This window comes from Manis pentadactyla, chromosome 12, assembly GCF_030020395.1.
Source record: "Manis pentadactyla isolate mManPen7 chromosome 12, mManPen7.hap1, whole genome shotgun sequence".
Classification (NCBI taxonomy): Eukaryota; Metazoa; Chordata; class Mammalia; order Pholidota; family Manidae; genus Manis; species Manis pentadactyla.
The window spans coordinates 84,311,019-84,329,243 of NC_080030.1; the positions used below are offsets into that span (position 1 = coordinate 84,311,019).

Genomic DNA, 18,225 nt, shown 5'->3' on the forward strand with positions numbered 1-18,225 from the left:
TTTGAAAATACAACAAATACAACTAATCTTAAAAGAGAGACCAGAAGACACAGGGTAACAGCCAGACCACATCCACACCCGTGAGAACCCAGCGCCTCGCGAAGGGCGTAAGATACAAGCTGCGGCCCGGCGGGACCTGAGCGCCCCTTACCCCAGCTCTGGGCAGGAGGAGAGGAGTCAGAGCGGGGAGGGAGAGGGAGCCCAGGACTGATAAATAGACAACCCTAGACATCCGCATCCAGGCGTGGGGTGCTGGATCCTAGGGAAACAGGACAGTAACACCTTGTGAGCGGGTCCCCGCAGTCAGCGCCCCTGGGACAAAGAAAAGCAAGTGCTTTTTGAAAGTCTTAAAGGAACAGGGACCCCACAGCTGGACGGAAGCATCCCAGGACACTTAGCCCAGCTGCTGGGAACCCCAGGGAACTCTGGGCACTCTAACCCCCTGTGCAGCAGGGAGCTCGGAGGCCCCTCACAGAGATAAACAGCCTCCCAGCCGTTTCCCCTCCAATGCGGCTCTGCCATTTCAGAGCAACAGCCTGAGGCAGGCCACGCCCACAGTAACTGCAGTGCGAAAAACTCCATTAGTGGCCAGGCAAGATTAGAAGCCCCGTCTGCGCGCAGCTGCTCAGCACAAGCCGCTAGAGGCCACTGTTCTTCCAGGAGAGGAAGGCCACAAACTGGCAAGAAGGGACTTTCTCTTACCCAACACACACGCCAGCTCCCCAAAAATATATCTATCACCATGAAAAGGCAGAAGAAATTGATACAGACCAAGATCACAGAGGCAAACCCTGAGAAGGAGATAGACCTAACCAGTCTTCCTGAAAAAGAATTAAAAATAAAGCTCATAATCATGATGATGGAGCTGCAGAAAAATATGCAAGAGCTAAGGGATGATGTCCGGAGGGAGATCACAGAAATGAAATAATCTCTGGAAGGATTTATAAACAGAATGGATAAGATGCAAGAAGCCATTGATGGAATAGAAACCAGAGAACAGGAACGCATAGAAGCTGATGCAGAGAGAGATAAAAGGATCTCCAGGAATGAAACAATATTAAGAGAACTGTATGACCAATCCAAAAGGAACAATATCTGCATTATAGGGGTACCAGAAGAAGAAGAGAGAGAGAAAGGGATAGAAAGTGTATTTGAAGAAATAATTCCTGAAAACATCCCCAAACTGGGGGAGGAAATAATCGAACAGACCACAGAAATACACAGAACTCCCAACAGAAAGGACCCAAGGAGGACAACACCAAGACACATAATAATTAAAATGGCAAAGATCAAGGACAAGGACAGAATTTTAAAGGCAGCTAGAGAGAGGAAAAAGGTCACCTACAAAGGAAAACCCATCAGGCTATCATCAGACTTCGCAAAAGAAACAATACAGGCCAGAAGAGAATGGCATGATATATTTAATGCAATGAAAGAGAAGGGCCTTGAACCAAGAATACTGTATCCAGCACAACTATCATTTAAATATGAATGAGGGATTAAACAATTCCCAACCAAGCAAACGTTGAGGGAATTTGCCTCCCACAAACCACCTCTACAGGGTATTTTAGAGGGACTGCTCTAGATGGGAGCACTCCTAAGACTAAATAGATGTTAACAGAGAAAATAAAATCACAGCAAAGAAAGCAGACCAACCAAATACTAACTAAAGGCAAAAAATAAAATCAACTACCCACAAAAGCCGTTAAAGGAAGCACAAAAGAGCACAGAATTAAACAACCAACATATAAAGAACGGAGGAGGAGGAATAAGAAGGGAGAAAAATAAAGAATGACCAGACAGTGTTTAAAATAGCTCAATAAGCAAGTTAAGTTAGACAGTAAGATACTAAAGAAGCTAACCTTGAACCTTTGGCAACCACGAATGTAAAGCCTGCAATGGCAATAAGTACATATCTCTCAATAATCACCCTAAATGCAAACCAATCAAAAGACACAGAATAATAGAACAGATAAAAACGCAAGACCCATCTCAATGCTGCTTACAAGAGACTCACCTCAAACCCAAAGACTATAGGAACAAAGAAAGACTGAAGGAACAAAACAGCAGCAGAATCATAGAACCTAAGAATGGACTAACAGTTACCAAAGGGAAAGGGACTGGGGAGAAAGGGTGGGAAGGGAGGGATAAGGGTAGGGTAAAAGAAAGGGGGCATTACGATTAGCATGTATAATGTGGGAGGGACATGGGGAGGGCTGTGCAACACAGAGAAGACAAGTAGTGATTCTACAGCATCTTACTACACTGATGGACAGTGACTGTAATGGGGTTTGTGGGGGGGGATTTGGTGGCATCTCTGGAGTTAATCGTTACTATGTTTCAAAGGGCTTGGAGAACATTGATTAAGGAAGCATTTTCCTGTTTGATGAAAAACAACTCAGCTATGCTCATCTACCCCTGCTAGAAGGTTATGCTGTGTATTATGTTGCATGCAGTATATTATGTAGTTCATAATAAAAACAAAAAAGTATAAATAAATAAATAAATAAAAAACACAATGAGACATCACCTCACACCAGGCAGGATTACAAGTATGGAAAAGACTAAGAACAGCAAATGCTGGCGATGATGTGGAGAAAGGGGAACCCTCCTACATTGCTGGTGGGAATGTAAGCTAGTTCAACCATTGTGGAAAGCAATATGGAGGTTCCTCAAAAGACTGCAAATAGAAATACCATTTGATCTGGGAATTCCAGTCCTAGGAATTTACCCAAAGAATATAATTTCTTAGATTCAAAAAGACATATGCACCCCTATGTTTATTGCAGCCCTATTTACAATAGCTAAGATATGGAAGCAACCTAAGTGTCCATCAGTAGATGAATGGATAAAGAAGAGGTGGTACATATACACAATGGAGTACTATTCAGCCATAAGAAAGAAACAAATCCTACCATTTGCAACAACATGGATGGAGTTGGAGGATATTATGCTCAGTGAAATAAGCCAGGTGGAGAACGACAGGTGCCAAATGATTTCCCTCATTTGTTGAGTATAGCCATGAAGCAAAACTGAAGGAACAAAACAGCAGCAGACTCACAGGCTCCAAGAAGGGATTAGCAGTTACCAAAGGGGAGGGGTGGGGGAGGGAGGATGGGGAGGGAGGGGAAGGGGTTTGTGGGGTATCATGATTGGCACACATAGTGTGAGGGGCCATGGGGAAGACAGTGTAGCACAGAGAAGGCAAATAGTGACTCTGTGGCATCTTACTACACTGATGGACAGTGACTGCAGTGGAGTATGGGGGGGGGGACACAATAACATGGGTGAATGTAGTGACCACATTGTTTTTTCATGTGAAACCTTCATAAGAGTATATATCAATAATACCTTAATAAAAAAATGATCTAAGTTTCAGTTGTCCCACCAGGAACAGGAAAATAACAACAGTAACTACTATCACTACCATGGAGCTGCTGTAAAGATTAAACGTGATGTTGCCTGAAATCTGAGTATCCAGGACCCAGGGTAAGATCAATGACTAGAAGCCAGAACTGTATTATCAGAAGAGAAGAATGCTCGCTTCTCAGATGGAGGAGCTGAGGCTTGTTCTTCTGGCGTCACCAACAGCCCTCTGAGCAATCAGCCAGTTCCTATCAAATTCACCATGTGGCTCATCGATCTATGTGCCCTGGACAAATGAATAAAATTATAATAAAAAACTCAAAGGCATTCATTTAGTTTAACAGTTATAATGAGAAACGTGGGATTCGATTTGCTCCCTTAAATCAAAAACATAAGAATAATCCTTCAGTTTGCTTAAGGAAAACAAGATGAAGTCTGCTTTTATATCATTTTCATTGTAAACCAAGCATCACCGTCAATGTAATACACAGAGCAAAGGGAGGCGTGAGGCTTCATTAAGTATCAAAGTAGGTAACAGAAAAATAGCAGTAAGTATGCAAAACAATCAAGAAAATAAAGATGGGAGAGTGTTTTCCGTTCCCTCAGCAGCACGCCCCACAGCCGTGCTGTTCCCCACATCTGGGCACAGCCGGGACCCCCAGCTGGGGGCCTGGCCCGGGGACAGCAGGTGGTCCTGCGACTCGCTCGGCTAAGGAAGAAGCACCGCCACCACCCTCCCGGGGCCGGCCAGGAGCCGGCAAGTCAAGTCTCCCTCTAAGAGTCAGATATCAAGAAATACGAACCCCTTACCTACCCTAGAGGGGGAGTTTCCCCGACTTACTCTCCCTGACACAACTCCTGCTCATCTAAGTGGACTGTTCAGGGAGGGACAGAAACCGAAGGCCAGAGAGTCACATGTGCCAAGGTCCTAAAAGCGGAAAGGCCGTCATGCAAAGGCGGAGCAAAGCGCTAACCCGGACCGGAGACCAGAATGGGTGAGGGGCGCAGCCGGCCCGTCGGGGGCTCTCCGCGGAGGTCGGGGAACGGCAGACCAGCTCCCCCACGCCGCCGCCGTTTCGGCGGCCTGGGTAACAGGGGTGCTCTTGTATCCCAGAGATCGGCTTGGAAGACAAAATGCCTGCCTCTCCTTTCGAGCGGTCACCTAACAGCCTTGAAACAGTGCACGAGGCAGTATTTTTTCCATCCAAGTCTCCCATTAATCACCTCGGGCCATCAAACGCACAAGGACAAAAAGGCAGACAGAAGGCCGTCGTAGGGCGGTGTTTGTGTCACGTCCATCACCGAGGCCCAGAGGGGCCTTCCCGAGCTTTGCAGAACCCAGGCGGGCCCCGCGTGACCCTTCGGGAACGGCCAGCGGGCCTGGGAGCGGCCCCCGCGGTCCGACACTCCCGGCGCCGCGAGGACCGCGGGGACCGAGCCCAGCGCAGGGGAGGCGGTCCGGCCCGAGGCGCACCCGCAGCGCGTGGACCCCAGGCCGCTGCTCCCCCGGACACGGCGCGGGAGACGGGCGCCCGGCACAGCGCTGCCGGCTGCTCCCCTGCCGCTGCCGAGCGGCCCCTCCGCAGAGCTCCTCGGGCCAGATTTCCCCATAACGTCAGCATCTGTAAAACCACCTCTTCCAGAGGAGATGCATCCTAGGCAAGCTTCCCGGCGCAGCACACGGAGACTGATAGCTCTCCTGAGCTCCTGCAGCCTCCCTCAACCACAATGAAAAACCACTAGCGCGCCCCCAAGGCCCCGAGAAGGAAGTGTGCCTTTCCCTGGCGGACACGGGGCTCTTTAGGCCAACGTCGGACGGGAGGGAGCAGGGACTCAACCCTGCCTGGGAAAGCCTGGCCTGCAGGCCCCAGGCACCTCTCACCGCTGGCCGGCACCGCCCCTTCCCCTGTCCACACTCGCAGCCCTTCCGTCCTTCTCCTTGAGCCAGGACCCCACACCAGCCCTGGGGACTCTCCTTCCTTCTGGAACACAGGTCAAACAACCCTGTCCGCCCCCCTGAAGTCAGGGAGATGTATGTGGGCATGGAGCCTCCTGAGACGTGACTAAAGGCTCTTCATCAAAATCCTTGGCAAGTCAGGATGAGACATGCTGAGGGGGCTGTTTTCCTGGCATTGGACCTGTATTTCCATGTGAAGGGGTAAATACTGACAGATGAATTTCCAAGTGCCTGCCAATTCATGCACAGGACGAGCACATTAAGGAGAGTTCCCAGAGATGTCTGTAAACCCTAAGGTGACCCCATACACACGCCCGACTGCACAGCCAGAAAGGCACTCCACGCGGTTGCCCACCACAGCCGCTGATCCAGGCCCCGCAGTGCCCGGCTTGTACGTACACCTAATGACCCATTCGAATTTGAGATCAAAATTCCCAACTGCAGTCATTCTATCTTCTTCTTCTTCAATCCCCAAACTCACAATCAGGCATGCCACTGAGGATGCCAGTGCTTACTCTGGCCTGGCCCACAACTGTCTCAGTAGTTACCTATTCTGATTCCTTTCTTCCACCTATTCCTAGAAACAACTTTCCCCAGCAGGACACGGAGAAGCCACCTTGGGACCCATCGCCCATTCTCTCTCCCATCAAGGCTGCTGAGACGCCAAAGCTAAAGTCCAGCCAGGCCACATCCTGGTGGCTGAGGAGGCTCAAGTGGGGACTTCAGAAGTGCAGCTTTAGAAGCTTAATTCTTTTATGGCAGGAAGATGTGGCTGGGCACCCCCCTTAGCCGCACCCAGGTGGGTGGGACCACACAGAGAGTAAACAGGAGTCTGCAAGGTTATGAGCCAGGCCCATGGTTAGATGGGAGCCAGCTGGATCTTCCTTAAGCATTTCCATGAGGCGGCACATCTGTCCCCGCAAGGACCCGTGTTTGGCCCTGCCTGGTCAGGGCTCGGTGCTGTATGCCCAGGCCAGGGACTAAAACAACTCTTGTTCCCCCATTTACTTTTCCTTTTTATAGATTCCATATGAGCCACCACTTTCTACTTGTACTTATCACTCTAATTCTCAAGTCTGCAGGTTCCTTTTCTGAGAATGCATCTTAGGTCAGCAACTTCTGTCATGAGGTTTGGGTTTTTATTTCCTTCAATTAAAGAAGTCACACTTCAGGGACTTTAGAGTCTTCTCCTCCTCCTCACTGCTGTCTTTTGACTTGAGCACATCCTACTTTTGAAGTCTGACACTCCAGCCACACACACATGCATGCACATCTCCTCCCTTCTCAAATGGACATACTTCTCAAGCTTAGTTACACTATCAGGTTTCATGTCATCCCCAGGTATTCCCTGGAAAGTATGCAGTTAAGCAGCAGACCTCAAAGCTGACAGCTGGCAGAGAAATTCCAGCTGCGTCTCCTTCCTGTCTGTCTCCACTTCTCTCCTCTGCACAGCAGCAACTTGTTTCCAGGAGAAAAACATGGAACAAAAAATGTTCCCGAGCCTGAAGACCTCTTCCATCCTAAAACCAGAATCAATATAATAGAAGAACAACTTCTAAAATGAGGAACAGGACTAAATACTTTGTTCAGATAAATATTCAACCAACACCTGAAACAGAGAGATGCTTAATTCATGAGTGGACATCCTTCTTCCAAGAGGCACAGTGGTTTGGGCTCCTAAATCCTCCTCTTCAGTTGGCGTGGACGCCCACACAGTACTGAATAGACCAGAATGCAATGCTTAAAGTCAGCATTTCCTGGCCCTGTTGTGCTCCCTGACTCAGTCCAGCAAATGCTTCCTGCATGAACTAGGGGCTGCTGGGACACAATGACTGTCCCAGAGCCCTCTGGGGGTCTTTGGAGAGGGTTAAGATCTGTGCAGCACGCTGCAGCGCAGGTGAGGAGAGGCCTGCATGGACCAGTCCTCTAGTGCCTTCCCTTTCCTTGGCCTCTTTTCTGTAAGCACCAGCTGTGCAGGGGCCTCTTCTGCTTTGCTCACCCCCTGCTCCCAGCAACCTGCACAGGGTCTGGTTCATACCAGAAATGCAAAAAACACTTGTTGAATCAGTTTCTCACGATATGGAAAAGCCACAAAATTGTCTTCCTTCATTCTTTTTCTCAGCCCTGCAACTGAGGGCAAAGTTCTAACAGGGACTTCAGTTGGACGTGAAGAATGTCATGCACACACAGGGAAAAGACACCCCAGAAAGAAGCTATAAAGCTTCCATCTAGCAAGGCTTGCCTGAGGAAAGGGGAGACATAGCTCTGAGATATGTGTGGGAGGTGCAGCACGCCACCCTCAGCGATTCACCCCAGCCCCAGCTCCGTGGATTTGGGACACTGGGTTTTCACAGCTCTCCAAGCTAAGAAAGTTGTTATAACCTGAGTCACACTCACCAAGCATAGGAGAGTGATTTGCAACCAGAGCAACAATTTGGTAAGTTACGATTAGGAATAAAATGGCCAAGCAGACCAGAGCACATGTTTTACTTGGTCTGGGAAACAAAACTTAAGATCAGATTAACTAGTGAATGTGGAATTGGGCAAAGGAATTATATATACAGTCTGTAATATAATACAATATAATATGACAGGGCCCTAGTCCTCTGTGCCACTGCACATGTGCCAGGATGGTTTTGTCTGGTACCCCAACATGGATGCCCTGCTGCAGCCACTAAGCGAGGCCACTCCTGGGGTGGGGCTCGGGACCCCACACAGAGCTGCCACAGGGTTACATCCTGCATCTTTCTGGACCTTGCTTTCCCTGGTTTGAACTTCAAGAAATTCTCAGCATGTTGAGCACACCAGGAATACCAAGTTGTCACATTAGCAGAGTTAGGTTTTCTGGGTTCTCAGTACTATCCGTTTATCTTTGCTCTAAGCCTGAGCCTTTGGAAAGAGCATGTTTAAAAGTACTGCAGTCAAGTCAAAGAACCAACTATCAAAAAAGCAGAGCTTCATAATGACACACCACTTCATACCCATTAGGATGGCTGTTAGTGAAAAAAAACAAACAGAAAACAAAAGTGTTGGTAAAGACGTAAAGAAATCAGAACTCTAGTGTTTTGCTGGTGGGAATGCAAATTATGCAGCTGCTATGAAAAACAGTATAACAGTTCTACAAAACTTTAAACATGGAATACCTCTTGATCCAGCCATTCCACTTCTGGGTATAGACTGGAAAGAACTGAAAGCGGGGATTCCAACAGGTATCTGTGCTCCAGAGTCCACAGCAGCACTGTTCACAGCGGCCAAAGGTGGACACATGCCAAATGTACGTTACCCAGATGAATGGGTAAACAAACTTTAGCATGTACATGCAATAGAATAACATTCAGTCTTAAAAGTAGGGAAATTCTGACGTATGCTACAACATGGATGAGTCTTCAAAACACCATGCTAAGTGGCATCAGCCAGACACACAAGGACAAGTGCTGCAGGATCTCACTCACAGGCAGTCCTAGAGTGCTCGGATTCACAGAGACAGAGCAGGATGGCGGCTGCCAAGGGCTGGCAGAGGAGTGACAAGGAGCTAATGCTCAGTGGATATAGAGTTTCAGTTGAGGAAGATGACAAATTTCTGGACGGTGATGATGGTTACACAACAGTGTGAATCTGCTCAATGCCATTGCGTTGTACACTTAAAAATAGTAAACTTTGTGTTATCCATATTTTACCAAAATTTTTTAAAGTTCTAAAAATTTAGATACTTACATGTGGGTCTGCATCACATTGCCCCTGCCCACTGTGTTCACATGCTAGCTACCTAATTGGCTTAAATATGCTCCCTCTCCGAACAAAGGAAAAAGACTGAAAGGGATAGAGTGAAATTCCACCCCAGATCTGTGTGTGTACAGTGCGATGTGGATTTGGTGCTATGATGGGCTGAACTGAGTCCCCCAAAATTCATGTTGAAGTCCTAGCCCCCAGTACCTCAGAACGTGGCCATATTTGGAGACAGGGCCTCTAAGGAAGGAAAGGTAAAATAAGGCCGTTAGGGTGGGCCTCAATGTAATCCAACTGGTGCCCTGAGGAGAGGAGGGGGTGAGGACACCAAGAGATACCGGGGCACTTGTGCACAGAGGACAACATGAGGCAGTGAGAGGGGGCCACTTGCAAGCCAGGAGAGCAGCACACAGGGGACCCCAACCCCGCTGCACCTTCATCTTGGATTTCTAGTCTCCAGAACTGAGAAAATAAATTTGTCGTTTAAACCATTCAGTCTGGTATTTTGTTATGGCAGCCTTCGAAAGCTATATAGCTGATGAAATTAAGTTTTAATAAACAGTGTTCTCTTTGATTAATTAGATAAACTTTCATAGAAAGTCCATTAAAAATGACTTACTTTATACCAGTCACTTTCATTGTAACTAAACAAATACATTTTTGGAAAGAAAATTGTTTTCAAAATGCCATTAATCTATCCCACTACATGCCATCTTCAATAAATACATTTATTACATTCGCATCATGGCCATCAAAGAGAAAGGGCACTAGCTATGAACATGCTAAAATTAGCATGAGTCAATTCAGCCCAACAAGGATATTTTAAGCACTATGAGTTCAACTATGAAAGATTTTAGTGGAGGTTGAAAAGTCAAGGCCTAAGCCAGCAGAGAATTCAGGCTTGTATTTGGAACCAGGTTCTCCTCCGCTGATCTCCTTCTCTGGTACACACACACATGCAGGTTAAGGAGCAATGCGAAAGCAAGATGACACAGACAGACTACAGCTGCAACTGGCTCCTTAGCAAAGAAATCAGGGGCCGGGGGAGGGGTGCTCAAAGATGGTCCCCTGAGCCTGCTCTCTCTACTCCACCTGCCCGCCTGGCCTGTCATCTTCCCCTGCTCCAGATTCCTGCCTACCTTTGAGGGTAGAGCCTAGTCGCCACTTCCTCCATGGAGTCCTGTCCAACTATTTTAGCCCACGAGGATTCTCTCCGTTCTCTCAAAGCCCATCACATGGACTACATGAATCTCTCGCTTTAATCATGAAAGGGTATAAATCAGTCTCCCTAAGGATCAGACTTTGCCTCTCACTGAACCTTCACACTGATTTATGCAGCTGCTGTTAGAAAACATTACAGCCAGCTGAATTATCATTTTAACAGTCCTAGGGAAACAACTGTCCTTTCCATTTTAATTAGTGGCGTTTTGCAAACACTTGGCATTGTATGACCAAGAGTAAGATTGCCGTACCTTAGATCACTTTCAGGATGATTTGGCAAACAAGCCTACTTTGCATTTATTGCTCATGTTATCTGTCTCCAAGCAGCACACACTGTTCTCTACAGCCCTGTGCTGAGTCGTTCTTTTGGCAAAGAAGCAAAGAGGAGGACTATGTGTTTCAATCTCTTCCACAGAAAAGGAAATTCAAACAAAGCAGTGGTTTATTTACGAGCTCCAGACAGAGCCGCAGGAAAGCTGTACTTTCTAATGATCATCTCATCCTCCTGGTCTTCAACTAGGGTGTGTGTCTTTTCTAGTCTCGCCACCTACCCCACCCATTGCCACCGTAGTACAATCCCTGGTGACAAGCCAACCAGAGTGCATGGGGCCTCCTCAGCTTGCAGGGAGGGGCCCGGCAAACAGAGCCAGAGAGAGGCTTGGAAAGTGAGGTGCAGATAGACCCCCGCTGCTCACCTAGGCTTGAGAACATCAGCCCGGAAGGCTCGGGGTACACTTGGTTCAACCTCTGGGGGCATCGGTTTTAAGGGAAGACTTGAATTATTCTTTATATTAAATAAATACAGATATGTTACAGAGTAAACAGCCAATACCAAGTTAATGTTCAAGAAAAACATATACTTGCTTCTGGCCTCTGCTTCAGATTCCAGAAATATGCATTAACTCTCCTTTCCTACTGAGGTAATGTAACGGACATTTTAGAGAAGCACCAGTAAGAATATATGTAGACTTATGTGATATGGTTTCCAGATCTTCATATTAAATTTGCATTTTTTTCCCTTGAAAGAATTATATTTTCTTGGAAAAAATCTACACAAGGGTTTGTAGAAAGATAGATGAGACTTAACAACCACATCCTCACTCACGCAATACTTCCTTCTTGACCAACCAGGCGCCCGCAAAGCTGCACGGCAGGAAGCCGCCCCCTCAGCCCGCCCACTGCTCTCCCCAGGGACACGCTCAAGGAAAGCAAATGGACCTTTGAGGAGAATAATTATTTGAAGTTTATAAATCATTTCACCTGAAGGGTTATGAAATTTAGCAGTGTTTTCCACTCCAGTGAAAATCGCATACATCTTAGAGACACAAGTTACAATTACAGCCAGACGTTAACATCTGTAACTTCAGCATCCCATAAAGAGATCCCCAACTTCTGCTTTTTCACTTCACATCTCAGCAATACCATACTGGATTGAGGCATCACTTTTGCATGGAAGGAGAAGCAAAAATGCATATTTCCCCTTTTCAGTAGGGCTAAGCACTTCTTAGTCTCCCGTCAAGAAAAACAAATCACTTTCTACCCAAAATAAGCCAAAAATACCAAGACTGTCCTGTCTGGAAGTTGGTCCCAAAAATAATAAAACCTTGAACATGTCCCAGAAGCTGGATTTGCTGAGAAAATACACTTTTTTCCCCTGATTGTTTGCTATGACAACGTCTGAAGATAAGTCATGACTTTGGGGAATAGGATAATTGTGTGAGACAGATAATCATGAGCAAAATTAGTCTGAACAACACATTAATGTACACTTGAGAACTCTGGCAATTTCATGGACTATTTTCCTTCAAGTATTTATTGTGATTTTATTCAATGAGCCAATCTTCTGAAGGCTGATTCCACTGCACCCTGGGCAAGTAAATATTTTCTTTCCTTTTCTAAATGCTCCTACCTCCCAGTCTTCCTTTGTCTGAGGTGCATGTAACATCAAGCAAAGAAACCACTGCTCTTTCTTCTTTCAACCCAAGGGTATACAATCCATACTCTGAGCTGACACAACTGCAGGACCTGGTCAAATGGCCATTTGACTTTTCTCTTCCACCATCCCTTAAAATGCACTCTGTGGATTCATCTTCCCTGTCAAGTGATCCCTGAACACCTGAGTGGATCCCATGACTTTTCTGCTCAGGCAACAACTTCAAAGTCCCAAAAGAATTAAAATGTACAGCCTGGAAATAAAATAAACTCCAGCCTGGTCATAACATTAAGTTTCCTGACCTGTGCCAGCTAGGTCCTGCTGAACACTGGTCATCTGCAGAGACTGGGGGAGAGCAGACCTCTTTTCTCTCTGCACTTTATGCCCAACTGCTGGCCAGTTTCTCACCCCACAAGATCAAAATAGGAGGGCAGAACCATATTAACTGTCTTCATACACTCTGTTTGTGGATACTTTACTGATACTAATTTTCCTTCAGCTAACTGCTCACGCCTACATCAGCGGTTAGATTGCTGGAAACTCTAGCTACTGGGGTGCCATCACTCTGGGGCTGGATCTAGAGTGGCCCCAGGCCAGCCCTCTCCCCTACGTGACCCCACCGGGTCCCCAGGAGATCCTCAGGCACCCTTTCCCCAATGAACTCTGAGAAGGTGGGTGATCTTGTTGCCCAGACCACCACACGGGCCCCAAATGCAGGAAACGCCGGTACAGCGGGGCCAGCAGCCCCTCAGCAGCCCCCCTCACCAGGCTTGGGATGACGGATGTGACAGATCTTCCTGAAGAAATCTCCTTCACAAACCCTCCTCTCAATCCTCACATTCTGGAAGAGGCCTGTGGGATTTGTGATTAGGGAACAGTTCTCAAATGTCTACAAAATCTCAAATATCTACACTAAAATTCTCCTAGGTGGTCTAGCAGTTGCCTTTAGAATGTCACATGACTTGAATGTGTGCTTCAGTCAAAATGTTAATTTAGTACCCTGTTTCACATGTGTATATGTGTGTGCGTGTGTGTATGTATCCAGGGGCATAAAATTCAACACCCCCTCACCAATGGTGATCCAGTCCTGACGGAAGATCCCCTGGCACTGACTAGATCTGACGCTGGAAAAGAACCTACTTCCTCATCCACAGGTACCTGAGCCCCGGCCTCATAACTGGCAGGGCTCCTGTTGCCGGGTTAAACACACCCCGTTCTTCACGTGGCCTTCAGACCCTCACCATCAAGGTCACCTTCCTCTAGACACCCGCAAGTTAATTTGACCTTTATAAAGTCATCACCAGAAATCATCACCAGAAACAGACACTGAGCAGAGTGGACCCTGGGCTACTCTGATCCAAATGCTGCAGGGTGGGGGTGATGGTAATGGTTAAGGGCCCAGGTTCTAATCCCAGCTCTGCTACTTACTGGCTATGTAATCTTGGGCAAACTACTTAATCTCTCTGTGCCTCAGCCTCTCCATCTGTTAAATGGGAATATAGTCCCTGCTTCATAGAAGTTGTTATAGGGATTGAGATAAAATTGTGCAACACTCACACCTACACCTGGTACATAATAAGCTCCACACAAATGTCTATTTAAAAAAAGGCCTGTCTTTATCTAGGCAGCCCCAGTTTGCTATTAGGCAGCTACCTTACACTAGTGAGATGCACTACCATTTTTTAAACTTGAAATTCAGCAGAAGGGAAGAGAAAACATCAGAGAGCATCGTATGTGCAGGACTAAGTTTGTTTTACTTGTGTGTGGGGGCCGGCCATTCAGGGCTTGGTGGGCCATTGAAACTCCCAGGTTTTTTCTTTCACATGAACTTTTGTTCAGCAGGGCCACTCCATCACTTATTTTTTAAATTTACTCTTTGAACCTAAATGCAGAAGTAGACCTTCAACCCCACTGTGAGCTCAACATTCTAGTATTATCATCTCTTATCTAGATACAAAATGTCTCAGAGGATCTTACCAGATTTGTAGTTGCCACAGCTCTGATAAGTACCCCACCCTGTCTTTCTCCTGATGAGTGATACCAGGGAGCACAGGGACAGGGACAGAACCTTGGGTATGTCCACTCTTTCCAGGCCCTATCCTGACAGACAGCACAGGACTTTGTACTCTGCAAAGGCAAGACACACTGTAGATTGCCCACTGTGTGGTGGGATGTCAGTGACTAAATTATTTGTAGGTCCCTAGTTTGACAACCTTTGTTTGTAAGATGTAAAGAGTGACAGCCACCTAGCTATGAGGACTGAAGGAGACTCTGCATTAGAAAGCACCAAGCCATGTCACTGTCACAATGAAAACACTAAAAGATAAAAAAATAAAGGATTCTGATGATCAAAGTACCTCTGGGGGCCTAGAGCAATGTGGAGGAAGAAGGCTGTATTTTCCAGAACACGCTGATGATATAATTTGCAAGGTAAAAGAAGGTGACCTCCCCTGTGGGCAGACTGGGGTTAACCTGGGAGGGTAAAAGGGGGCAGTCAGGGACAGTAGGCACACCCACGCAGAGGCAGCAGGATAAACAGAAAAACACACCACACACACACACAAGTAAAACAAACTTAGCCCCCCACATATGATGCTCTCTGATGTTTTCTCTTCCCTTCTGGTGAATTTCAAGTTTTAAAACATGATAGTGCATCTCACTACACTGATATCATTTTCCTAGTGAGCATAACCCACATTTGGAAAACTAAGGATATGGCATGGCCCAATCTATGCCCAGTAGATTGTAGAAGAGAGAGAGAAGTCAGTTTGGCATAAATTATTTCTGTATATCCTTTCCTCGGAGGTCTTGAGCTTTGTTAAGAATTGGTTCTGATACGATATGAAAAAGAACTTCCAACATCTGCACTCTCTGGAAGACTCATGCCAGAAGAATGTCATCAAAAAACCCCAACAAAGATCCACGCACTGCTACAGCTGTAGATGCACTCATCCCACCAGTTCCTGGACTTGCCATGGGAATGAGGAAGGAGATATCTAAGCTGGCCTGTGCATACAGTAAAACAACAAAATTGGACTGGATCTATACTGTTGGAACTCAACCAAGAATTTGGAGAAGTGCAAATTGTAGCACTCCAAAGTCTTACAACTACAAACTATTTACTGATAAAAGAACATATGGCATGTGAACAGTCCCCAGGAATGGGTTGTTTTAATTTGTCTGATTTCTCTCAGACTGTTCAAGTTCAGTTGGACAATATCCACCATATCATAGATAAGTTTTCACAAATGCCTAAGGTGCCTAACTGGTTTTCTTGGTTTCACTGCAGATGGCTGGTAATTACAGATATGCTTTGGTTATGTAACTATACTCCTATTATGTTAATGTGTGTGTGCAATTTAAGTAGTAGCTTAAAACCTATACATGCTGAAGTTACTCTACAAGAAGATATATCAAAGAAATAATCAATCTTCCCATGTTTTCTTCCGCCTGCTACTTCTATAGCTTTTCTTCTTCCTTCCTAATTACAACCCTTAAATAGAATTCGTGCCTCATATCAAATTTACCGAGTATCATAATTCTTCCAAGTGGTAAAGATACCTCAAGACAAATGCTGGGCATAGAAGCCACAGGGCATAAATATGCAAAGAAGTAAAAAGCTAACTTTTTCAAACAATAAGGCTTCTCTCTCACTTACCAACTTCACATTTCCCTGTATGGCCCCGGAAGATGACTGGTTAGCCAGAGACGGGTAAGATTCCTCAAGGGAGGAACAACCTAAGACAGGCACAGTCGCAGGGGGGCCATCAGGTGAGAAATTGGGGATCAACAGAGGTGAGGCTTAGAACCTCACCCCCCCGTTCTGAGAGAAATCTTCTGCATACGTGGATGTTTTATTGCCCTGGTCTAGCTTGGATTAACACATAGTCTACAGGCACACACCTGATCATCTACATGTGCTCTCTTACAACACTAAACTATGTTTTCTACCTTTATCTTGTATCTACCTACCACTTCAGCATTTTATTAAAAATAATAATAATAAAGAGAGAAATGTGGTATCCACATATAAATCAAGTATAAAAACCAAATGAGTATTCATATTTGAACTGACTGTTTAGAGTTCATAATGCATGAGCAAAACCGAAAGTTTCTGTGATGACTGCCCTTGTATTGTTCACTATGTAACTTATTCACTATGTAAGAATTTGTTCTACATGTAAAAACTTTTTTGTTATGCCTCAGAAGATTGAGACTGACAAAAATTAGTCTTGGGGTGGATTAATGATTGTGCATTGAGCATTGACTCCCCTATACAGAATTTTATTGTCGTTAACAACCATTTGATCAATAAATATGAGAGATGCCCTCACAAAAAAAAAAAAAAAAAAAAAAAAAAAGGACAGACTTCCAATGGTAAAATAAATTAGTAACCGGGATGTAATGTATAGCATAAGGAATATAGTCAAGATATTGTAACAGCTTGGTAGGGTGATAGCTGGAACCTAGAATTATGTATATAAATGTTCTACCACTGTGTTGTACACTTGAAACTCATGTAATGTAATACTGTGTGTCAACTACCCTTCAATAAAAAATAATTATTTAAAAATAAATAAATAAATAAAAAATAAAAATAAAAATAAAAAAAGAATTGGTTCTGGAATGTTGCCAGGATTCAGTGTTTCCCTCTTTTGATAAGTGTCCTGGCTCTGTCTTCATCTGTCAAGCCAGCTTAAAGGTGACCGACTGCTCTCGCTGCTCTAGGATGCCTGTGTTTGCGCACTGAGCAATGTGGGGCAGGTGTGGGCTTTAAGACCCTCTTAAAAGGGTGGGCTGGCCTTTCCATTTTGAGAAGAAAGACAGAAACTGGGAGCAACCCTGTCTTCTCCTGTCCCCTGTTAACACTGTCTCATCTCCCCTAAATGCTGGATGATCTTCCCAACTAGAAAAATCTCCTTATCGTGGGCCCCCTGCTCATGGCGGCTCCTTGCTGGCCGGGCCGCTTCCCAGCCTGCGTCCTGGTGATATGAGCCAGGAGATGAGCCGAAGCACCCCAGCCTCACACTCCTGGTTTCCTGACCCCCACTGGTAACTGGTGGCTTCAGCGGGAAAACTTATTTAACATCTCCACTTAATTTTCTTCACGTGTAAACTAGAAATACTACCACTTACCTCTGGGGTTTACATGAGAATTAGTTTATTGAAAGGAGTTCCCTTCTTTTCCTGGGCTGACAAGGGCATGCCCCAAACTCACTCTGCTGCTTTCACACCACTGTTTCCTTGTCTTCAGATTAAATCCAGAGATTTATTATCCGAGATTCCCCATGTCATCTAAAGCACTGCGGAAACCACAAAGCCTCAAAACAAGTTTCTAAACCACAAAGCCTCAAAACAAGTTTCCAATAAGGAGACTCTGTCTTCTTCAACCACTTACACAAAAAGAATGGAAAAGGGGTAAAAAACGAAACATACTTCAGCAGAAAGACCTGCGCGCAAGCTCCCCCGCGCAAACCCAATGAATTACCTGCCAGACCAGGGCTCATTCTGCAGGGGGCGCTCGGGGCAGCCCGCGGCGCGCTTCGCCCGGGTGCGCGGGGTCCCAGACGGGCTCGCAGAGGCCGGGCACCGGGCGGGCGGCCGGCCAAGGCGCGGAAAGTTTGCGGGCCGGGGAAGGTGCGAGCCGGGCCTCCGGGCGGAGAGGGGAACAGAGCCCAGAGCCCCGGCCCCGCGGACGCCCCGCCGCGGGACGCGCACCCAGGAGGCCGCGAGGAGGGTTTAACCTCGGAGGCTCTTCCCGGGGCCCCGCTCGTCCCCGGGGCAAACCCGTTTCCCCGGCCCCTCCCACCCCCCGAGCTCCAAGTTAAAGGCCACTCCCAGCGCGGTCGGCCCGCCGGCCCCCGCCGGAGCTCCCGCCCTTACCTGCCGCCGTCCAGGCCCGGGGGCCGCGGCTCCGAGGTCGCGGGCGCCGCTGCCGCCCGGTGGCTCCCGGCGCTGTGGTGCGGCGGGGACGCGCGCGCCCGACCCTCGCAGAGGAGGCTGCGGTGGGCGGCGCGGGCGC

General features: G+C 46.7%; 1 protein-coding gene across 6 annotated transcripts in view; it reads right to left on the reverse strand.

Moving 5' to 3' along the window:
- LOC118913770 (melanocortin-2 receptor accessory protein 2) overlaps nucleotides 1-18,193 on the reverse strand; it is a 38,003-nt gene extending 19,810 nt beyond the window's left edge. For 2 of the 6 annotated variants that reach the window (XM_036887998.2, XM_057489366.1), the window contains exon 1: nucleotides 3,419-3,543. The gene's annotated coding sequence lies outside the window, so the exon portion shown is untranslated. Of the gene's footprint in view, nucleotides 1-2,915; nucleotides 3,033-3,418; nucleotides 3,544-17,691; nucleotides 18,013-18,086 lie in introns of those variants that run through there. The other 4 variants (XM_057489368.1, XM_057489369.1, XM_057489370.1 and 1 more) reach the window with 4 other exon arrangements.
- Between the last annotated feature and the right edge of the window lie 32 nt (nucleotides 18,194-18,225).